Source organism: Nannospalax galili, unplaced genomic scaffold (genome assembly GCF_000622305.1).
Source record: "Nannospalax galili isolate Female #2095 unplaced genomic scaffold, S.galili_v1.0 scaffold10, whole genome shotgun sequence".
NCBI classification, from domain to species: Eukaryota; Metazoa; Chordata; class Mammalia; order Rodentia; family Spalacidae; genus Nannospalax; species Nannospalax galili.
In genome coordinates this window covers 5,095,634-5,110,883 of record NW_008331140.1, presented here as the reverse complement: position 1 = coordinate 5,110,883, position 15,250 = coordinate 5,095,634, and the positions used below count along the sequence as shown (strand labels likewise).

The 15,250-nt window shown below is 37.9% G+C and overlaps 1 non-coding gene across 1 annotated transcript; it reads left to right on the top strand.

The window, feature by feature from the left end:
* Positions 1-12,897: 12,897 nt before the first annotated feature.
* On the top strand, positions 12,898-13,030 carry LOC115068424. The gene has a single exon (XR_003847770.1). It is a non-coding gene; the product is annotated as a small nucleolar RNA SNORA51 (small nucleolar RNA).
* The last annotated feature ends 2,220 nt before the right edge of the window (positions 13,031-15,250 follow it).

Sequence of the window (15,250 nt, the reverse complement as noted above, 5' to 3'; positions counted from 1 at the left end):
ACCTCTCCAAACAGTACCACCAACTGTGGACAAATATTCTCATTCAAACCACCACATGGGGTACTTTCATTGGGGAGGAAGGGGTGAGGGTTGTATAGGGGGAAAGAAAGGAGAGATAAATAATGTTTCAGTGGTATGAAAAACCAGAGTGAAAAGTACTAGTTCAAAAGTCTACTGAAAAATATATGTGTAATATATGTGAGTGCATGTATATAGCTGAAGACTATATAAAAAGAAACAGTGCCACACAAGAGAAACTTCACTTAGAGTTGTTGGTCAGGGTAGCCCAGGAGTCTCCCAAAATAAGAAAGTCTATTGTCACAGCCCCTGATTGTGTCCCAGAACTTGAAGGTAAGACCCTAATGCTGAAGACATAATACACCTTGCACACACGCTTGGAAAAATCAAGCTGGAAAATGCATAGAAGCCTCCTCCCTGAAGACCACCTCTCATAGTAGCAGAGAATACAATGTAAGCTGATAAGGGAGAAAAACAACCAGTAATCCAAACCAGCTGTAAAGTCTAATAACCACAACAATGACCAATGCAACAAATTATATTATTATAGTAGTAGCATGTTGGGGTAAATATTTACTGAATTTTCATGTATTTCATATAGATCATCTTAATCATGTTTATACCACCTTCCCATTTGTCAACTTCCCATAGGCCCCCCTCAATGGAATGCATGCATTTTTTCATTTATAGTAAGGCATATCGTGTCCCTACTCATCTGTCAGTGCAAGTTCAACCACTGAGGTGTAGTCAGCCTATCTAGAGTTCCTCCCTTTAAGAAGATCAGCTCTTTCTCACCCAGCAGTAATCAGCTGCCAATAATTCTTCAAGTAAGATTGGGGCCTGCTGCCTATTTCTACAGTTCTATGCTGGGTTTTTCTCTGCTTGAGGTTGCATGGTTCTTGTGTATGCTGATATCATTGCTGTAGGTTAATTTGAGTATTGAAACAGGAGCCTGTAAGATTCTATTTCCATATAGTCATGCACCTTCTCCCCTGGCTCTTAAAATCTTTCTGCCCAATTCTCCACAATGGTCTCTGAGCCCTGGGTGGGTGGAATATAAGAGTCCTGTCTAAGGACCCATGGTCTTCAGATGCTTATTCTCTTTATTTTGGCCATTTGTGAACTTTTGTGTTCCCAGCCCTTTGTTGTATGTGGGAGCTTCATTGATGAGAACCCAGAGGTGCATTAGTGTCCTCTTTACACTTTGATCTATGTTCCATCAGGCTTAAGTGTAGAGATTGCATTGTAATGAGACACTTAACTTGGGTTATTCACTGATAATCTCTGTGTTTTGTGTTGAATCAGTTGTGGAACTCTGTAATAGTCACCATCTGTTGCAAAAGAAATTTCTTTGATGAGTGGTGACTGGGATACTTGTCCCAGTATTTTACACACATTAAGAAATTATATTTGTTTGGGGATATGACAGCCTTGAGATTTTCTCTAAGATCTATGACCTCTCCAGTCATGTGCATTTGGCTATATTTACAGTACCACACATGAATTTCCTCCCATCGAGTGGAATTTAAGTCCAGTTAGGTAGGGTAGCTGTTAATTACCTCAAAGATAAAAGTACTACTATTACACCAATTTGCTGTCCCAGTCATTGATGTGATTTTTAGGCCAGAGAGCTAGGATTCAATCATTGATTGATATTCTCTCTTACCAGCTTTTATAGTGTTCTCCAAAGCTATGAGAGTTAGCCTTCCAGGTAAGTGGAAGCTCCAGTTCCACTAACCCAAATCCTGTGTCCAAAGAATGTCTTGATTTCAGCAATAAAGTCTTACCTTCAAGTTCTGGTAGGCAATCTAGGGCTGTGTCAATATCTTGTGCTGTTTGGGGTCTTTTGTACTACTCTGGCCAACAACTCAAAGGAAGGATTCTGATGTCTGGCACTGTTTCTTGTTATATAGTCTTCATGTTTATCTTGTGGGTAATTGCCTGGAAGGCCCATTCAGCAGGAGAGGACTCATGTGGTACTGTAAGTGTAGCGAAATACACATGGCTACAGAGGTCATATATCCTACAGAAAAGCATACACCTATCACATACCTAGACAAAAGTAATTTACTACTATATGCTATTTATTCTTTTATTTACAGAAAAGTATACCTCTCACCACTCATCAAAGAAGCTTCTTTTTTCAACAGATGGAGATTATTTCAGCCTTCCATAACTTGTCAAAGGCAGTGAATAAGTGTCTGTGATATGCCCAGTCCTAAGCAACACATCTAGAAGGCAACATCTACACTGCAGGCTCTAGGAACATAGAGAAATGGATCAGAGAGAATATGAATGCATCTATCTACACTCATCAGTGAAGCTTCCTCCTGCCAAAGATGGTGATTAACACAGAAATCCACAACTGGAAAAAATGTAGAGAATAAGAGACTGCAGAGTGTGTATCCCTAAATAGGACTCCTATATTAAAACTCTGCCACACAAGGACTCTGGGACCATTGAGGACGAGGGAGTGGAAAGACTGTAAGAGACAGGGGGTGTTTGATAACCACAAGGAAACAGTTTGCCAGGGTTCTGGGAACTTGTTCATATGAACTTCCAGTAAGGGTGACAGCATGCAGAAGACTCATAAAAATTCAAACCAGAAAAAACTTAGCAAAGAAGTGGGGAAATGGGAAAGCGGCCCCAACCTTATCTGAGAACTATTGGCAGCTGATCATTGCTGGGTGAAGGATAGTTGGTTTTCTTTAATGGAGTGGTGCTAGATACATTGACAAGAATCCAGTGGATGGATTCACACTGACAGAAATTTGAGAAGACACATTTGACTTGATAAAACTTATTATGACAGAATGCATGAAAACCAGTGGTTTTGAGCATGGGGAGTACAGATAGGGGAGAAGGTCTAAATACAATCAAGATGTGTTGTAGAAAATGTATACAAATTCAACTTTTTAAGGTCCAAGATCTCTTATAGGAGTGTGAGCTCCTATAAAATCATATCAAGTTATATTCCCAACATATAATGGTACAAAGTAAATGTTCTTAACTAAAAGGGGAAGAACTGTGAAACAACCAGTCACATCAAAGCAAAACTCACGAGTAATACACACAAAATTCTGTAGCACCATGTCCAGCATCTAGAGCTAAAAACTTAATCTAATTCTTCTAAAAGTGCTTGTCTTGTTCTGCCCCTCCAAATCTGCTGCTTCAGCACACACAGATTCTATCTTAGACTCAGGCAGATTCCACTCAATATAGACAGCTTTACTTCATAAACAGCTCATTGTCCTGGCTTCCCCAATATACTGCTGTGTCCTTTGTGACTGAAGCTTCATCATAACAGCTTCACACATTGACCACTTAGGGCATCTTTGCATCTTTGCAGAGACTCCAACCCTACTACACAATATTTGCCCATAGGTGATCTCCATGATCCCTTCAATCTTGTATCTTTGCTGAAAAAATCAGTACCACATGGATGACACAACACTGTCAAGTTCCTCTGCTAGCATGAGATTTAGCCAGTTCTCTTGGATCACAGTAATATCAGTTTTTGTGTGTGGCCCCTAATGAAACATTTCCTAGTATGTTGTTTCTAAGAACCAGAGAAACATTTTATCTAAGGCTTTCTTCCCTTAAATGATCAGATTTCCACAAGACATAGTCTCAAAGGGGTGGATTCTATCCTGACAACATCCTTTCTGTTGTCTTTGTGCAGCACAGGAAGTTTCATTTCTACAGTGTTGATCTATTAAACAATCACAGCCACTTTTTCTGTACCCGATTGTTTGATCTCCCATCCTGAAATTTCTTCTGCCTAGCAAACTTGTACATCTACTTTCAACTCAACTTAGCTTCTCTGGACACAGGCAGATTGAAAGCATATTTCTGACCAAAATATCATGTGACTAGCCCCTAGCCTAGTTTCTGTGAGAGTCCTTATAAGCCTCCCAGTGAAAGCTCATTAACAGGACTTCCACTGTCTTGTTTCCCTCAGCATTCTTATTTTCCAAGATCCCACTAGAATGACCCATTATAGTTATAAAATTTCCTGTTTTTTTCCCTAAAACAGTTTCAAAGGCACAAAACTGCATGGTCTTGCTTATTTCAGCAATGACCCCACTTCTAAACTATTTTATTTTATTAGTTTCCATTCCTGTTGTGATGATGAAAAAAATTAATAAAAGCAACTAAAGGATAAAGGGTTTACTTAAGTCATAACTCCTGGATACAGTTTATTGTATTTGGAAAATTGAGGCAGGAGGTACTTGATGGAATTGATTATATCACATCCATTATGAGGAGAAACAGAGGGTAATAAACACATGCACACTTGTGCTTGCATCACTTTCTGCACTCTAATATAGGTCAAGATACCCTGCTTAGGGAATGGTGCCATCCACAGTAGGCATGACATCTAAAATCTAAATGAATGTAATCTAAATGAATGAATTCATCTAAATGAATGTAATCCAGACAATACCACACAGATGCGTCTACTGGCTGACCAGTTCTAGACTATCTCTTATTAATTATTCTAAGGTAATTCCAAATTGTGTCATGTTGACAAAAAACTATCATTATCTCCATGGTCCATAGTTTTGAGAATATTGGCCCTTAAGTATCTGGGCTACACAAATGTGGCACTATCTTCTCAGCTCCAATGGACAATGACTATACATCTGATTTAATACTGGCCTTGGAAGTCTCTTGGCTTTGATACTATTCCAGCACAGAGATGTTCCGTGGCATTGATCATACCCTCTGATGCCTCTGGCCCAGGTGTTGGGCATCAAATAGACTAACATTTCCGGCTAGCCCAGTGAATCTAGTCTTTGTAGCTGCTTCAAAGCCACTCCAGCAGCTCTACACTTTGGACCTACCTCAGTTCCAAAATGTTCTTAGAAACACCAAACTTTTGATATGCCTTATAGTGGAAGGTTAGCTACCAGGGACTAAGGCCTTAGGCTAGCACCTAAAAATATAGACTTCATGCACAGCCCAGAATAATCAGTTAACTACTTTAATTAGTAGGTACTCCATAGCTTATTTGTACATTTTATGTTCAATAGGCCTATATGAGAAAATTAAATCATTTACTTAATTATGTTCATGATGTACAGACCCATTCTTTTAGGTATTGTATTTTAATTGAATTATTCATTACATTTAAAATTAAAAATGCCTTTTTCTTCAAAAGAACAAAATATTCAGGTGTGCTTGTATTTATAACACTTTCAACAAATGTTGGCTCATTATCTGAGTCTTCTAGGATCTATAGAGCAGGCAGGAATAAAATTTCATGCATATATTTGAAATGATTTCAATACTTAGGAGATCTTTAATCTCTTCAGTATTTAATAAGTAAAATCACTTTTGTGAATTTAAAAGTTGAGACTCTCACAAAGATTGATTCCATATTGCATATTGAAATCCAATGTACAATGGTTCCCATGTGTACTCATATCAGAATAAAGGTCTTTGATTGTATAATTTATATAGTTGCCAACAATGGAAAATTTAATGCCACAGGTGATGAGGCAATAAAATATTTACTTATCTGTACACTTGCACAATGTCTGAAATAATGTAAATGAAAAATAATTTAAATGCTCGCATTTATTTTCAATGATTAATCCAATGATCAAGGCTTCCTCATCTATTGCCGTTTTAGTGTAGATTTTTAAGTAAAAAGTAACTTTAAGTTGTAGCTATATGTTTGAATCAAACTTGACCTATATATTAGCAGTCTTCATAATCATAATGCTTTTTCTTATTTTTATAAAAGTATTTTTTTAAAAAAAACTGAGATAATCATGCTTCTCTTGGATGTTACAATACATATTCTTCAACACTCACCCTACCTAAATTAGGAAAGCAGCTATGTGAATGTAAGAATTCAGTTTGTTGAAGGAAACATGCAAAATTTAATTGCACACATAAATAAGTCTTGTATGTATACATAGAATGCTTGATCTGAGATAATATAATGCTTGACATCTGTAGAATTTGCTTGCTCAACACATATTTGTGGTTTATTTGTCAACCTGCTCTCTGTTTACAGTAGATGCATTATTACATAAGCAGCTGTAAATTGTGCTATGGAACAGCTGTGCTCCAGTGAATTCCTAAGATAATTCTTATATACTCATGCACACACACACACACACACACACACACACACACACACACAGATCTTGTAAGAACAAAAATTCTATGGATGTACGAAATTTATTTCAGGGAAATAGAGTATCACTGTATAAATATGCACGTAATTACAATAGAAAGTCATAGATTATTAAGTTAATTCAAAGGGAATAAATACTAGTTTTAATTTTAGCATGGGCCAACTTCATATTGTTAACATCATTGGCGTTATACTTGAAAGTGTTTTTCATAGATAAACTTGACAGCCTGAAAAAGCTGAAATGGTCGTCTCTAAATTATAACTAGGTTAGGAAATTTTCACACACATTTTGAAGTACATAATGAAATTATCATTGAATGCCATAATATTATGGACTTAACATATTTAAGAAAAATAACTATCATGTTAACACATCAATATTTTATGAATTTTATTTCAAAGGAATATGGAATATGGAATATGGATCAATCTAATTAGATGGACTTGATCACCCCCGACCCTATGCTTCTACTGTGCCTCATTAATATGCACTTACTACATACTAATGAAAAATAAAATAATTTATTTCAATTAATAATAAATATCTCTGACTAAAATTCAGGCACTACATTTCAAATGCTAAACTCGTAGATTATTTAGGGGGTTAAATTGTTAATAGATATCTGGAAATATTTTTATATCTTGCTCATTTTAAACTATTGGCCATGAAACTACGAATAGCATAAAAATTAATTTTGCAATAGGAGGAGACATGTCTTCATAGTCTCTGTCATAACATCTTGTTTGTTGTAATGAGGTTATTTCCATGTCATGGCACGTGGTCCATAATCATAGTGTTTTGTTATTAGTGATAGTAATGTTCATTATATCTCAAACACTATATAACATGTGGTTTCACCCAGCTCCTTCCAGAAGTGTCAAAGTCCATATGACAATACCTTGGTGATTTGTACATATATGTTATGTCAAATTCATATTTCCACCAGGTATAGTGGCACACATCTTCAATCCAGCACCAGGAGGCAGAGGCAGGCAGATCTCTGAGAGAGCTATGCCAGCTTTGTCCACAGAGCAAGTTCCAGAGCAGCTGGAATAACAGGGTGACCCAAACTCAATAATATTCACCAGAATGGTAGAATATGTTAAAATATTACAGGTTTCTTTAATTTAAAAAAAAAAAAAAAAAAAAAACCTCTGGTGAGATCTGAAATTGGAGAGGCACTAGATGGAGAGAGCAAAGAGTAGGAAGAATGTAATGAATAATGCAATATTCTTCACCACTGTTCTCTAAGTCCTTCATCTAAATTGAAACTTTCCTTCCTGGAGAGAGGAGTGAGATTCATAAGACTTAGGAAACTAATGAAACTTGGAAGGCTCAGGGAGCTCAAAAAGTCACAGGATTCACAAGACTCCATCCCAGATTTATAAAAGAAGTTAAAAGTTGCTGGAGAGATTAGACTTTCCTCTGGCAGATGCCAAGCAAATTTTTCTTGGAAGTCTAGGAATGTAGAGTCACCAGCTGTCATTCATGCTGTGGTGGCCTTTCCTGTGAAGTAGCTATTTTTTAGTTGCCTATAAAATTGTAAGTACCTCCTTACCTATTCTCCTGAAAGCAGTCCCCAAAACTCATTCTTTCATGAAGCAACACTTGAGTTGTATTATTTCTTTTGCCTGAGGTTGGTGTCTTACCTAAGGTGAATAATTGTTTGTTGATGATTACTCAGGAAAAGTCACACATTGTATTTCTAAAAATATATATAATATTCCTTTTTGGATAATAATAGACATTCACCATATTTGAAAATTTGTAGTGTATCAGAATAATTTTCATGTTTCATTGTGTTGCTTAAAATTGATGTGTTTTAATATTATTATCAGCCTGCCAATATTTCTTCCAGGTCTATGAATGTCACTTTATGGTTTTCATTATCATATGGTATCAGATAAATTTTATGAGAAAAGCTATATGTATTTTTTCATTAAATAATTCTTCAGAAGTATCTTTTTAACATTCAAAGACTGGTACTTCATATTTTAAACTAATCAAACCTTGGCCATTCCTTTATTAGGTTATGTACATAAAAAGGTATGTGGATTTTCAAAAGTTAACCAGGCAAGTATATGTGATCTTCACCCTGTCATCGGTGTCTTGACAGAAGCACATTAGGCAAAATTCCTCATCATTTTTAAAATTTATTTTTCATTTTTGTCAGGCCTGGTTTATTAGTAGTGGAGGAGACAGCTCCCACCAACCTTCCCAACTTGGCCCTGTTGGTCATCACAGATCAGTTTCTAGGAGGACGTTTCACAGCCAGGGTGCTGAGCCTGCATGGTCTCCTGACACAGATGGCAGAATTCAGTGGGGAAGCATCCTGAGGGTGTAGTTACTCTCCCATCAGGTATGTGACATCCTCCACCCATCTAACCCTGTGTTTTGAGGGGTGTCATCTGACTGTTGGAAGCAGAATTGCTCCCCAGAGCATCATCCCCTCCTCATCTTCTCAGGGTTAGCAGGGAGCTGGCTCCCAGTCTAACTAGTAAACACCAGGTAGGCAGCTAAGGATTCTAGTGTAAGGGTCAGGAAAAGAGCATAGCGTTCTCTCTCCAGAGTTGTGTCCAGGACACACGGCGGCACAGAGCCAGCTTAACCAGGGAATTTGGCTAGCCTGCGTGGGGCTGGGCCAGCCTCAAAAACCACTCCTTCAGGAACTCCCTCTTCTCTTTGGTGTCACTACGCTCCATCAAAAATCAGCTGATGGCCTCCTTGTTCTGAAGGACCTGAACCATGGCTTTCTGTAGCTGCGATCCAAAGATCTTCAGTACTGGATGATCAAGGGGAAGGGTCCCCAGTGCTCCTTCTGGACTCTTGGTTGTAGGCATTCAGGTGTTGAATTATTTCAGCAATGAACAAGTCCTTTGGAGGAGAAGGAGATTTCTTAGCCTTAGCATCCATCTTTCTGAGCTTCTGCCGGACTTCCCTATAAATCTGTACTGCCAGGACTAGCTTCAGGACTAGAGAACATCTGGTAATAACGTTGCTGCCTCCCGGGAAGGCACTGCAGACAGAGCTTCCAGCACAACTCTTCCCCAGCTCTGGTCTCCAATGACAGTAATGGCAGGTAGAGCCAGGTCTTGCTCCGCACCCAGGGCCCACAAGGAGTTGATCAGGTCCATGCAAGAACTCACTTCCTTCTTGTACAGTCTGCATCAGTTTATTTCTCAGTCCCGATTGCCTGGCTCTCTTCTGTGGTGTCAGGATGTTTAGTATGTATTAGATGACCAGGTTTGAAAGTCAGGCTGTTCTTTCTGACTTCTGACTATATCTCGTCTTTTTTTCTGATAAGAACCCCAAGTCCATGGCTTGATCCAGAAGCACTGGGCTAGGAGGTGGGAATTTCAGGCAGGAAAAGATCATTATCACCTCTTAATCATTTTTAAATTAACCAGCACAAAAGTTCATATTACATTTATATTATTTTTGTTTGACTAAGTCTGCTACCACTTTTGAAATTTAGAACAGACATTTCTGTGAGGACAGGGATTGCTTTGGTTCATTTGTAAATCTCCAATACTCACAATTAAAGTGTTTGTGTGCTCAATAAATATTTGTTAAAAATAAATGGTCACAGTCACATTTTTAGTTCTACATAGACTTGGTGAATCATTTACATGCTCATAGTGTTTATGAATTACATATATTTGGAACTTATAGCTGTGCATGAAAGGGACAGACCTAAAAAACACAGGAAATGATTTGAGGATCACACTATGATTCAAACAGCAATTTAGTTATCAAACTAATCCAGAATACTATAAGCAATCAGAATATCCAAAATTTAAGAATAGGGAACCAAAAGACTCAGTTTATAAAGGTGCTTGCCTCCAAGCCTGACAAGCTGAATTCAATCCCTGGGGCCTATATGTGGAAGGAGAGAGCTGACATTCATACATTGTCCTCTGATTTCCATAAGTATGTTTTGGCACATGTATGTGTGGACACACACACACACACACACACACACACACACACACATGCGTGCACAAATAAATAAATAAAAGCCTCTGCCTCCCAAGTGCTGGGATTAAAGGCATGGGCCACCAAGCCGGGCAAAAAAAAAAACCAAAAAAACGAACTAATGCCAGGCGTGGTGGCACAAGCCTTTAATCCAAGCACTCCGGAGGCACAGGTAGGCAGATCTTTGTAAGTTCAAAGCCCACATTTCCTAGGCTACAGGGAGATCCAGTCTCTAAAAGACCAAAAAAAAAAAAAAAAAAAAAAAAAACAACCAAAAAAAAAAACTAATACCAGATCTTTGCCTATAAATGTAAGACACTTTGGTTTTCTAATTTAATTTTGTTAAAACTTTACAAATTTACCAAGCTCAGTTAATCCAAAATAGGAGATGAATTGTTGAACATCAGCGCTATAGAGGAATAAAGGATCAAATGAGACAGATATTGAAATAAAAGGGTGCCAGAAATCAATAGTTATAAAAGAAAATTGTTTGAAATGGGTGTAATTACATTAGAATAAGTGCTAAAACTGAATTTTAGGATGAGAAAATTGGAAAGCTGAGGAAAATTTGAAACTTCAGAAGAGTAAACAAAAATAAAAACTGGGTGAATATAACACATTACGTTTCTGTTTTACGTCATTTTCTTGATGACCTTGGCATTATAATCATGAGACCTCAGGAGTTTTGGTTTCAGAAATAAGACCTGAATAAAATGAATACAGTCAAAACTCTGGATTATGACAGAAGAAACCGCTCTTGGAGTTGTGGCAGGGTTGTCCAAGAGACTCCCAAAACTATACAGACTATTGCCACAGCCAGCCCCTGATTACCTCTCAGAAATTGAAAGACCCTATTCCTGAAGACAGGACATACTTTGGATACAGGACTTGGAACAATGGACCTTGACTTGACCTGGAAGCCACCTCCCTGAAGGCTAGCTCTCATAGCTTTGGAGAAGACTATGCAAAATGCTAAGGGAGAACATTAATTGATGGTCTAACTCCAGCATTAAGGTCTAATAACCACAACAATAACAGGCATAGCAAACTATATTCGTGCAGCAGTAGCACTTAAAAAATTTTTTTTAACTAGTTTACTGAGAATTTCATACACGCATATAAGGTGTTTTGATTAAATCCATGCCCACTCCCTCCCCTCTAACTCCTCCCATATCTCCCCATCACTTTTTTTTCTGATAACTTCATGAACTCTTTCTTCTTCTTTCATTTGCTTATTTTTATGGGGCTTTTTGCTACTCTAACATTCTCCGCTCTGAAGAGGTAACCCTAAGATCTTTTAAGAATTAGATATAAGTGGTGCTTTTATACTGGGGGTAATCAACAACAGCCTAATTGGACTTAACACCCATTCAATGGGAGGGACCTTATATGTGATACTGTAAACATAGTCAAATACACATTGATGGAGAGGTCATAGATCTTAAATGTAATTTCTTACTATGTGCTTAATATAGATCCTATTATTTACAGATAAGTATGCCAGTCAACACTTATCAAAAAGCTTCTTTGCAGAGTTCTACAACTGGTCAGACACAGATATTAAATGTCTGTGAAATATTCAACCTTAAGTGTCATATCTACAATGGACCCTCTATTCCTTAGACACCAGGAACACAGTGGAACAAGTGGTACAGAGAATACTAATGCATCTTTCACCTCTCATCAATGAAGCTCCCTCATGCGACAGAGGACAATGATCCCAGGGCTCAGAGACCACTACAGAAGAGGGCATAGAAAGATTGTAAGAGCCAGATAGGGAGGTGCATGACCATATGGAAACAGAGTCTTACAGGTTCCTGGGATCTTGTTCACATGAACTTACAATGGTGACAGCATGTGTAAGACCCATGCAAACTCAAGCATATGAAAACCAATATGGAAAGGGGCAGCAGGCCCCAATCTCAGCTGAAGAAATATTGGGCAGCCAATTACTACTGGGTGAGGAAGAGCTGTTTTTCTTTAAGGGAGTGATTCTAGATAGGCTGACTGAAGCCCATTGTGTGAAGTTGCACTGAGGGATGTCAGGGGACACTAAGTTGACTTGATAGGCCTTAACATAAGTGACAGAATACATGAAATCCAGAAAGAGGTGGTTATGGGAGGGTACCAATGGAGAAGAGGGTATAAAGATGATTAAGATGTTGTGTATGAAATACAAAAACTCATTAAAAAATTTTAAAATACTTCTTGAATATTTTGGGGTAAGGAGTGTTAGAGACCCTATCTTTTAACTGTAGAGCTATTAGGCATTGAAACAAGCTGTGGAAGTGAAAAAAGAAAAAGTCTTCTTTGAGGATGTGACCACTGGTAGACAACACATGCTATAATTTGTGTCCTTAAAGCAATGCACATATGGACAACACTGATTGGAATTAGTGAGCTGTTTTGAAGTGAAGAATACGTGAAGTTGGGAGGGGACATATTGGAGGAATATGGGGAGAGTTAGGTGGGGAAGTAGGAGTTACCTATGACCATATTTTGTTGTATATATGTATGATATTTTTAGCAATAAATAAAATAAAAGTAAATATGGCCTGAAGAGATGGCTAAAGAGTTAATAACACTAGTAGCTCTTGCAGAGGATCTGGATTCCATTTCTGTCACTCAAAAGCAGCTAACAACTGACCATAACTCCAATTCCAGGGGATCTGACTCCTTTTGCTGACCTCCTGGGTGTACTTACATGCAGACAAATCAATAATGCGCATAAAATAAAAATGGAGAATAATTTGGCCTCCTGGTGCTTACCACAGGATGTGTTTTTACACTGAATATATAGAAAGAGGGGGCACAGCAAACCTGCCCCATATACACCCCAGCCCAGGCCACTGTGCCTAGTCTGTATTGTGAATAGGGAGACATGAAAAAATTTAATATTTTAGCCCTCGCCATTTTGTGAAGCTGTCCAGAATCACAGGATTTATGTCCGGGTGTGGACTTTCAGCATCAGCTGTGAAAGGGGGGATGCTCACTTGTATGCCTCTCTTGGGAAGATTCCAGACCTAAGGAGAAAGTCTGAAAACTTCTGACCCACATTGGAATTGGGCCACCGCGGAACTCCTGAAGACAAAATCAATCTGGCCAACTCCTGAAGACAAAAGCAATTAGGCCACTCCAATATAAAATCAGAAGAGAGAACCTGAAGCCTAGACCAACCAGCTTTTTATGCCCAACAAGTAAACCACGAAGGCACATAAAGTTTACAAAAGCAGATCTAAACTCAACAAAGGAAGGCTTGAGTCTCACACAAGATCAGAAACTACGAAGGAAATTCACATGTCAAAGTCACAAAAAATAATAACATGAAAAACTAAAATAATATATCCCCACCAAGTACCAATAGTCCTCTCGAGGAGTACAATGAGAATCCCCTAGAGACAATGCAGGACATGGAACTCAAAAGAACAATGATGAATATGATAAAAGAATTCACTGAATTTAAAGAACACACAAACAAGGTAATCATAGAGCTGAAGGAAGATAGGGATAAACTTCTGAATGAATTCAGAAAAGAGCTAGAAATATTGAAGACTACTCTGGCTGAAATGAAGAAGGAAGTGAAACACTCAGTAAGCCAATTAGAAATGACAGGAGAAAGCCTCACCAATAGGATGAACAAGATGGAAAACAGAGTATCAAGATTGGAAGATAAAGTGGATGAACTGGACCACTCAAGCAAAGATTATGAAAAATTTAAGAAATCACAAGAATGGAATATGCAGGAATTGAGTGATACCATAAAAAGACCAAACTTGTGAATCATAGGCATACAAGAAGGAGAAGAATCCCAAGACAATGGCATGGACCAGATCTTCAAAAGAATTGTGGAAGAAAATTTCCCAAACTTAAGGAAAGATATGCCCATACAAATACAAGAAGCATACAGAACACCAAACAAACAGGATCAGAACAGAAACTCTCCACGGCACATCGTAGTAAAAACACTACTCGCACAAAACAAAGAGAAAATTCTGAAAGCTGCAAAAGAGAAACAACAAGTCACATATAAAGGAAAACCCATTAGGATCACAGCTGACTTTTCAATGCAAACTATGAAAGCCAGAAGAGCCTGTACCAAAGTATTCCCAGTGTTAAATGACCACAGTTGCCAACCCAGATTACTATATCCAGCCAAAATGTCTATTATAGTTGAAGGGGAAAGAAAAATCTTCCATGACATAAATAGGCTGAAGGAATTCTTGTCCACAAAACCAGCCCTTCAGAGAGTTCTGGGAGGAATACAAAGAGCTGAAGAAAGGAATGACTATACCCAAAGGGTTGCAGAAAGAACTCCAACGAGGGCATAACAGTGTAAAAGTACAGCTATAACAAGAATATAAACAAAAAACACAAAATGACAGGATTCAATACTCATCTTTCATTAATAACTTTAAACACTAATGGACTGAACTCCCCATTCAAAAGACACAGACTATATGAATGGATTAAGAAACAAAATCCATCTTTTTTTTGTTGTCTGCAAGAAACTCATCTCACTTTCAAGGACAGACACTATCTCAAAGTGAAAGGATGGAACAAAATATACCAAGCAAATGGCACTAAGAAAAAAGCAGGCATAGCAATCCTAATATCGGACAAAATAGACTTTAAACTGAAACTAACCAGAAAAGACAAAGAGGGCTATTTCATTTTGATCAAAGGAAAAATCAATCAAGAAGATATTATAATTATAAACATATATTCACCAAACTCTGGTGCACCGAACTTCATTAAAAAAATACTACAGGACTTTAAGACCCAAATTAACTCCAACTCATTAGTAGTAGGGGACTTCAATACCCCACTACCTCCATTAGATAGGTCAACAAGCCAGAGACTTAACAGAGAGACATCTGAATTAAACAAAACCATATCTCAATTGGACTTAACAGATATCTACTGAGTATTCCACCCAAACACCAAAGGACATACTTTCTACTCAGCACCCCATGGAACTTTCTCCAAAATCGACCATATACTGGGGCACAAAACAAAGCTCAGCAAATACAAAAAGATTGAAATAATTCCATGTGTTCTATCAGACCACAGTGCAATAAAGCTTACAATCAACACCCGAAGAAACC